This window comes from Bubalus kerabau, chromosome 4, assembly GCF_029407905.1.
Source record: "Bubalus kerabau isolate K-KA32 ecotype Philippines breed swamp buffalo chromosome 4, PCC_UOA_SB_1v2, whole genome shotgun sequence".
NCBI lineage: Eukaryota > Metazoa > Chordata > Mammalia > Artiodactyla > Bovidae > Bubalus > Bubalus kerabau.
The window spans coordinates 152,109,223-152,118,669 of NC_073627.1; positions in this window are offsets into that span (position 1 = coordinate 152,109,223).

Below are 9,447 nucleotides of genomic sequence, written 5' to 3' on the forward strand. Positions count from 1 at the left end.
GGGCTTCCCTGGTGGCTCCAGTAGTAAAGAAACTGCCTGCTAATGCAGGATATGTTAGAGATGTGGGTTCAGTCCCTGGGTTAAGAAGGTACACTAGAGTAAGGCTTGGCAACCCACTCCAGTATTCTTGCCTGGAGAATGCCATGGACAGAGGTGCCTGGTGGGCTACCGTCCATGGGATTGCAAAGTTGGACATGACTGAGTGACTAACACACATTGCTGTGTTAAATGTTATCAGTATATGACGGGTGCATGCTAGTCACTCTGTCATGTCTGACTCTGTGAGACCCCATGCACTGTAGCCCACCAGGCTCCTATGTCCATTGGATTATCCCAGCAAGAATACTGGAGTGGGTTGCCATTTCCTCCTCCAGGAGAACTTAGTGAACCAGGGATCGAACCCATGTCTCCTGCATTGACAGGCAGATTCTTTACCACTAAGCCAACTGGGAAGCCCCAATATATGATGAAACCTTTTTAAATAACAGTACAACCAAGTCAGTTCAGTTTTGGTTATAGTTTTCACGGAATATCTTTTTCCATCCTTTTACTTAAAATTAGCTTCATCTTCATATCTAAAGTGAATATTTTGTAAACAGAATGTTGATGGATTCTATTTTTTTAAATATAATCTTCCAAACCTTTATTTTAATAGGAAAGAGTAATCCTTTTATATTTAATTTGTTTACTGAAAAACAAGCATTTACGTTGCCATGTGGCTATTTATATTTTATGCTTTTGTACCTCAATTTTCCATTGTTAACATTTGGAGGATATCAATTACCATGTTAAACTTATTAAACACATGGTTTGAATATACATAATAGTATATAATAATTAAAAAAATTCTGCTTCCTTACATCTCCACTTATTTCCTTTTGGGTTCTCTGCTTCAACCCTTTGAGTTGTTATTATCACAGATTATCACCTTATGCATTGTAGTCCCCTTAAAATGAATTTATAATTATTGCTTTAACATTTGTCATTTAGTTTATTTAGGAAAAAAAGGGAAGTTATAAATTAAATGTACAATTTCATTCATTCAAAAGTCCACTATTACTGGACCTTATATTTATTATTTTTTTTATGTCTGAGAATTACTGTCTGGTGTCCTTTCATTTCATCCTGAAGGAGTCTCTTTAGTAATTTCTTGTACAGTAGATCTGTTTACCTGGGATTTTCTTAATACCTCTTTCATTGTTAAAGGAGAGTTTTGCCAGATACAGAATTCTTGACTGACACTTTTTTTCCCCCTTCAGGCTACTAAACATGTCATCCTACTGTCTTCTGGCCTCTGTGGTTTCTGGAGAGAAATCATCTGTTAATTTTATTGAGAATCACTTGTATGTGATGACTGACTTCTATATTCCTGCTTTCAAGATCAACTTGGTTGTTGAGTCTATAAGTATCCAGCTTGGAGTTAGTTGAGCTTCTCAGATGTATATTCATGAATTTCATCAGATTTGGGAATTTTTTTGCCAAATATGTTTTCCTCTTCCTGTCTTCAATATCTTCTTCTGGGAGCCCTATAATACATATATTGAACACCTAATGGTATCCCACAGGTCCTTTGGGCTTTGTTCATTTATATTCATTATTTTTTTCTGTTTCTCTGAATTTATTATTTCATTTGTCCTTATCTTCAACCGATCCTTTCTTCTGCCTGCTCAAATCTGATTTTGAACACCTCTAGAGAATTTTTCATTTTAGTTTTTGTACTTTTCACCTCCAAAATTTCTATTCAGTTCCTTCTATCTCTTTATTTTTCATCTTCATTTGTATTTTTATTTTTTACAGTCATTATTTTCTTGATTCCCTTTAGCTCTCTGTCCGTGATTTCCTTAAATAAAATTAAGAAAGTCAATTTAATGTCTTTGATTAATAACTTAAATGTCTGGGCTTCCTCAGAGATGGTTTCTGTCTAACTCTTGTTCTTTTAAAGGGGTTGTACATTACTGTTTCTTTCTATGTACTGTACTGTATTTTTGTTGTTGTTGAAAACCAGACATTTTGAGTTGTGGTAACTCAAACTATAATGCTGTGGGAATTCTAAAATTCCAATTCTGTCCCTCATCAGGGATTGTTGGATTTTGCTTGTTGAAGGTTGAAGTCATACAACTGAACTTTTCCATACTGTTTTTGAAAGTGTGTGCTTCTTCTCTGTGATCAGTAAAGTTTCTGTTCCTTTGTCTCTGCAGACAAAGTGCAACCTGACAAAGATATCCTTAAGCATTTGGCTCCCCAAAGGGGAAAACATAGATGCTCTCTCTTTAAATCCTCTACAAATCAGGAAGACATTTTAGCCCGTTGGGGATGAAACAATGGCTAACTTCTGTTTCAGCCCCTTGATGATTAGCAATAAAAAACCTAAGATCCCAAGTTTTTGGAAGACAAGGTCCATATTCCCCACCATGGCCCCAGAAATTTGCACCAGGAACTGAATTGCTGCATTGTGGAGTGCTGGGATGTGAGGCATGGTAGCCACTACCATGCAATCACTAAAATTCACCAAAATTAAACTTACCAGCTTCTTCATTAAGCACTCCTCTGGATCCTGTAAGAGATCTGTTAGACTAAGGTTGCAAAATAGTTGCTCAGACAGTTCCTACCAGCCCACATGTCATTTCTGTGGAGCCAAATTCCTGGGGCTTTCTACTCTGCCACATTTCCTGATATCACTTCATTGTGGCTCTGTCTTTCCCTAATAACTAATGATGTTGAATGTCCATTCATGTGCTTATGTGTCAGCTCTATATTTTCTTTAGTGATGGGTCTGATCAAATTATTTCCCAAATTGTATATTCCTTATTTTCTTAACGAGTTTTCGGTCTTATTATGTATTATATGTATTAATGAATGTATGCATGGACTCACATTTTTTTATGATTTGCAAATATTTTCTACAACTGCAACTTTCTTTTCATTATGTTAACAGTATCTTCTGAAGAGTTCACATTCTTAATCTTGATGAAGTTAAATTTTCAATTTTTTCTTTTACAGATCATGCCTTTGGCACAATCTAAAATATCTTTAAAAACAAAATAACACAGAGATTTTCCCCTTATGTTCCTTTCTAGACCTTTTAAACTTCTAGGTTGCACATTTAGGTCTAATAAGTATTTTTCTTTTTACTAATTTTTGAACTAACTTTTGTATATGGCTTGAGATGTAGATTAAACTTAACTATTTGTTTTACTCCCATCAGATCAGATCAGATCAGCCGCTCAGTTGTGTCCGACTCTTTGCGACCCCATGAATCGCAGCACACCAGGCCTCCCTGTCCATCACCAACCCCCGGAGTTCACTCAGACTCACGTCCATCGAGTCAGTGATACCATCCAGCCATCTCATCCTCTGTTGGCCCCTTCTCCTCCTGCCCCCAATCCATCCCAGCATCAGAGTCTTTTCCAATGAGTCAACTCTTCGCATGAGGTGGCCAAAGTACTGGAGTTTCAGCTTTAGCATCATTCCTTCCAAAGAAATCCCAGGGCTGATCTCCTTCAGAATGGACTGGTTGGATCTCCTTGCAGTCCAAGGGACTCTCAAGAGTCTTCTCCAACACCACAGGTCAAAAGCATCAATTCTTCGGTGCTCAGCCTTCTTCACAGTCCAACTCTCACATCCATACATGACCACAGGAAAAACCATAGCCTTGACTAGACGAACCTTTGTTGGCAAAGTAATGTCTCTGCTTTTGAATATGCTATCTAGGTTGGTCATAACTTTCCTTCCAAGGAGTAAGCATCTTTTAATTTCATGGCTGCAGTCACCATCTGTAGTGATTTTGGAGCCCAGAAAAATAAAGTCTGACACTGTTTCCACTGTTTCCCCATCTATTTCCCATGAAGTGATGGGACCGGATGCCATGATCTTCGTTTTCTGAATGTTGAGCGCTAAGCGAACTTTTTCACTCTCCACTTTCACTTTCATCAAGAGGCTTTTGAGTTCCTCTTCACTTTCTGCCATAAGGGTGGTGTCATCTGCATATCTGAGGTTATTGATATTTCTCCCGGCAATCTTGATTCCAGCTTGTGTTTCTTCCAGTCCAGCGTTTCTCATGATGTACTCTGCATAGAAGTTAAATAAACAGGGTGACAATATACAGCCTTGACGAACTCCTTTTCCTATTTGGAACCAGTCTGTTGTTCCATGTCCAGTTCTAACTGTTGCTTCCTGACTCCTGTATGGATATCCAATTATGAAAGCACCACTTCTTGAAAAGGTTAACTTCCTCCATAAGTTGCTTTTGCATCTTTATTGAATATTAACCCAAAATGTGTGGGTATACGTCTGGATTCTCTACTTTGTTACATTGATCTCTTTATCATAATGCCAGTATCACACTACCTTAAGTAATCTAGACTTAGAATAAATCTTTAAATTATGTAATGTGAGTCCTCTATTTCTGTTCTCTCTTTTTCCTGAAAGTTATTTTGGTTAATGTAGGTATTTTGAATTTCATATAAATGTTGTGTATTTCTTTATTTAGATTTTTCCATGATTATTTCATTAGACTTTTGAAGTTTCTTTTTAAATTGAGGTATAGTTGATTTACAATATTATATGTTTCAGGTGTACAACATAGTGATTCATAATTTTTAAAGGTTATATTCCATTTATGTGGTAGTGGTTTAGTCACTAAGTCGTGTCCAACTCGTGTGACCCCATGGACTCTAGCCTGCCAGGTTCCTCTGTCCATGGGATTCTTCAGGCAAGAATACTGGAGTGGGTTCCCATTTCCTTCTCCTGGGGATCTTCCCGATCAAACCTGGGTCTCCTGCATTACAGGCAGATTCTTTACCAACTGAGCTGTGAGGGAAACCCATATTCCATTTATGGTTATTATAAAATATTGGCTATATTCCCTGTTCTGTATGGTATATCCTTGTAGCTTATTTATTTTATACATAGTAGTTTGTATTTCTTTTTTTTTGTAAATTAATTAATTAATTTTAATTGGAGGCTAATTACTTTACAATATTGTAGTGGTTTTTGCTATACATTTACATGAATCAGCCATGGGTGTACATGTGTTCCCCATGCTGAACCCCCCTCCCATCTACCCCTTATCCCATCCCTACCTTTTAATCTCTTATCTCTAGCTTGCTCCTCCCCTTTCCCTCTCCCCATGGTGAAAGCAAAAGTATTAGTCGCTCAGTTGTGTCCAACTCTTTGCAACCCCATGGACTATAGCCTGCCAGACTCCTCTCCAGGCAAGAATAATGGAGTGGGTAGCCATTCCCTTCTTCAGGGGATCTTCCTGACCCAGAGACTGGACCTGGATCTGGGTCTCTTGCATTGCAGGCAGATTCTTCACCATCTGAGCCACCAGGGACACTTCCTCCCCATGGTAAGCACTGGTCTTTTCCTTTAATGCCATTGTCACTAAGTTTTAAATTTTTTTATATTCCACTGCTGCTGCTGCTGCTGCTAAGTTGCTTCAGTTGTGTCTGACTCTGTGCGACCCCAGAGACAGCAGCCCACCAGGCTCCCCCATCCCTGGGATTCTCCAGGCAAGAACAATGGAGTGGGTTGCCATTTCCTTCTCCAACGCATGAAAGTGAAAGGTGAAAGTGAAGTTGCTCAGTCGTGTCCGACTCTTAGCGACCCCATGGACTGCAGCCCACCAGGCTCCTCTGTCCCTGGGATTTTCCAAGCAAGAGTACTGGAGTGGGTTGCCATTGCCTTCTCCATTATATTCCACATATAAGTGATATCATACAGTATTTGTCTTTGATTTATATTAATATCACTTACCATCATATGCTCCAAGTCCACTCATGTTGTTCCAAGTAGTAACATTGCATTCTTTAATGGCTGAATAGTATCTTATTGTACATACACATCATATTCTCTTTATTCATTCAATGTCCTGATGGTGGACATTTAGGTTGCTTCCGTAGTTTGGCTATTGTAAATAATGCTGCTATGAACACTGGGGTGCATATATCTTTTGAATTAGTGTTTTTGTTTTCATCAGGTATATACACAGAAATGGAATTGCTGGATCATAAGGTAGTTCTTTGAGCATCTTAGGACAATTGTTTTAAAGTATTTAATATATATTCCATTAAGTCTATTTCAGGGACAGACTCTGTTTAATTACTTTTTTCTTTGAATTGACCATACTTTCCTAAATCTTTGTATGCCTTGTCTGAGTTTTTGTTGAATGGACACTGGACATTTGAATATAATAATATAGTAACTCTGGAAATCAGATTCTCACCATTTCCCAAGGATTATTTTTTTTAATTGTTGTAGGCTGTCTCTGTGCCAAGAATCAGACTAAGGTGTGAAAACAATGTCTTCTTAGGTCTTTAAAAATCTTTCTTTGAGCACATTAGTCACTTTCTAATTTCCTCCATACATGCATTTTTTCTTTTGTCCTAGTCTTTAATGTCTGATTCCCCAAATGGGAAAAGCAAAAATTTAAAGCAGGAGAAAAGGGCCCTGGCCCTGTCAATTTCCTAGAAGGCTGTTCAGCTTGAGGGGATAAACCTGCCATGAGTTGGTGGGGGGGGGGGGGCATGCGAGGGGAGGTGCAGCAACAGTGGCTACCTGACTTTCTGCATCTCTATGATCAGAAGAAGCAATCAGTGACCAGAACACAGATCCCCTTTTTTGCCTACCCTGACTCCTGCAAGCTGCAGGTAAGCTGCTCAGTGTGTGCTAAGTGGCTGGAAGTGGGGATGCATAGCAACTATTGCCAGCTAAGAGCTGAAGACACTTAAAATTAACCAAAATTTATTACCCAAGCCTTCCCCAGAAGTTACAAGTTTTCAACAGACTCAATAGTTTCAAATTAGTTACACAAGACAGAGTCTGCCAATGCCATTGTTGTCTAGATGGAAGACAGATTTCTGGTGCTACCTACTCCATTATCATCCCAGAATTCTTGTCAAGAGTTAATTTTATCTCACTATTAAGGAAAGACCATTTTGGTACTCTAGATGATGACTTTACTTCTGGCCTCATGTGAACTTCAGGCACTGTACACTTTCATCCTTCCCAAGGGCTTTTTCCTCTGCCTCAGGTAGCTTGCTCACACGTGTTTATTAATTGATTCTTAGCTGAATATTTGTGGAGGAGTCTCTGCAGGCCTCTGGAGTCTTCTCTGTACATCACTCCTCTTTCCAGTACTCTACCCTGTGAGTTTTAGCCATCTTGCTCAGTCCCGATTCCCCATTACTTTCCCTCAACTTAGGGAGGCTGCCAGGTCCTGTGGGTTTGTTTCCTTACATCATGGTCTGGAAACTTTCACCAGGCAGTGAAGTGGGTCATTTGTAGGGCTCATCTCCTTTGTTTTACATCTCTAAAGGATCTCTGTCCTTCACTGATTTATGTTCAATGTTTTCAGAACTATTGGTTCACATTGCTGTCTGGGTGTTTTTGGTTATTACTGTATCAGGTGGGAAGGTAGCAATCCCTTTACTTCAACTTGGCTGAAAGTGATAGCTTAAACTTCAATTTAAAATTAGATGGACATGTACATGCATAGATGTACACACTGCTATATTTAAAATGGATAACCAACAAGGACCTCCTGTATAGCACATAGAACTATGCTCAGTGTTAATGCAGCAGCCTGGGTGGAGGGGAATTTAGGGGAGAATGGATACATGTATCCAGAGTACCTCATGAATTGATCATTATATGCAGAGTACATCATGAGAAATGCTGGGCTGGATGAAGCACAAGCTAGAATCAAGATTGCCAGGAGGAATATCTATAACCTCAGATATGCAGATGACACCACACTTATGGCAGAAAGTGAAGAAGAACTAAAGAGCCTCTTGATGAAAGTGAAAGAGGAGACTGAAAAAGTTGGCTTAAAGCTCAACATTCAGAAAACTAAGATCATGGCATCTGATCCCATCACTTCATGGCAAATAGATGGGGAAACAGTGGCAGACTTTAATTTTTGGGGCTCCAAAATCACTGCAGATAGTGACTGCAGCCACGAAATTAAAAGACGCTTTCTCCTTGGAAGGAAAGTTATGACTAACCTAGACAGCATATTAAAAAGCAGAGACATTACTTTGCCAACAAAGGTCCATATAGTCAAAGCTATGGTTTTTCCAGTAGTCATGTATGGATGTGAGAGTTGGACTATAAAGAAAGTTGAGAGCGAAGAATTGATGCTTTTGAACTGTGGTGTTGGAGGAGACTCTTGAGAGTTCCTTGGAGTGCAAGGAGATCCAATCAGTCCATTCTAAAGGAAATCAGTCCTGAATCTCATTGGAAGGACTGATGTTGAAGCTGAAACTCCAATACTTTGGCCACGTGATGGGAAGAACTGACTCATTGGAAAAGACCCTGATGCTGGGAAAGATTGAAGGCAGGAGGAGAAGGGGAGGACAGAGGATGAGATGGCTGGATGGCATCACCGACTCGATGGTCGTGAGTTTGAGTGAACTCTGGGAGTTGGTGATAGACAGGGAGGCCTGGCGTACTGCAGTCCATGGGGTCGCAAAGAATCCGACACGACTGAGTATCTGAACTGAACTGAACTGGATACATGTATATGTATGGCTGAGTCCCTTTGCTGTTCCCCTGAAACTGTCACAACATTGTTAATCGGCTATAGCCCAATATAAAAGAAAAAGTTTAAAAATAAAACGAGTTCTTCCTTATATGATCTCTTAGCATATACTTCTCTGACCTTCTCACTGGTACTAATCAACATATTTCTTGGTAATACAAGTAATACATGCAATTATTTTCTTTTCTTAGTAGTTTGTGAGTTTGTGGAGAATAAGATATAAATTTGAGTCACTACATGTACTTTAAAATATGAAAATAAACATCTACTAGTAGATTGAACTATTAAAAATTAACCTTACTTGGCATAGATTTCTAGACTTGTAGGTCATAGAAATGTCATGGTGTATGTTGATGCTGCAAGGAATTTCATTCTGCTTCTTATGAGAAATATAGATATTTATTTCTTACGGTAGTTAAGTAAATTTGCACTGAGTTAAATAAAGGCAAATAAAAGAAAAATGGATCAAATAAAATAGGACATGTCCTTTAGACATGTAGTTCACCAGTGATACAGTATATAATCAGTGGGTTAAGATTTAGAAGGCATCGCGTTATAGTATCTATATCTTTTAAACAGGGTATAGGAGGGGTATTACTCTTGTCTGGAAAATCCCATGGATGGAGGAGCCTGGTAGGCTGCAGTCCATGGGGTCGCTGAGGGTTGGACACGACTGAGCGACTTCACTTTCACTTTTCCCTTTCATGCATTGGAGAAGGAAATGGCAACCCACTCCAGTGTTCTTGCCTGGAGAATCCCAGGGACGGGGGAGCCCGGTGGGGTGTCGTCTATGGGGTCGCACAGAGTCGGACATGACTGAAGCAACATAGCAGCAGCAGCAGCAGGAGGGGTATTATAATTTATGTCATGAACATATGTATTTTGGAAATTCAGCATTTATTTTC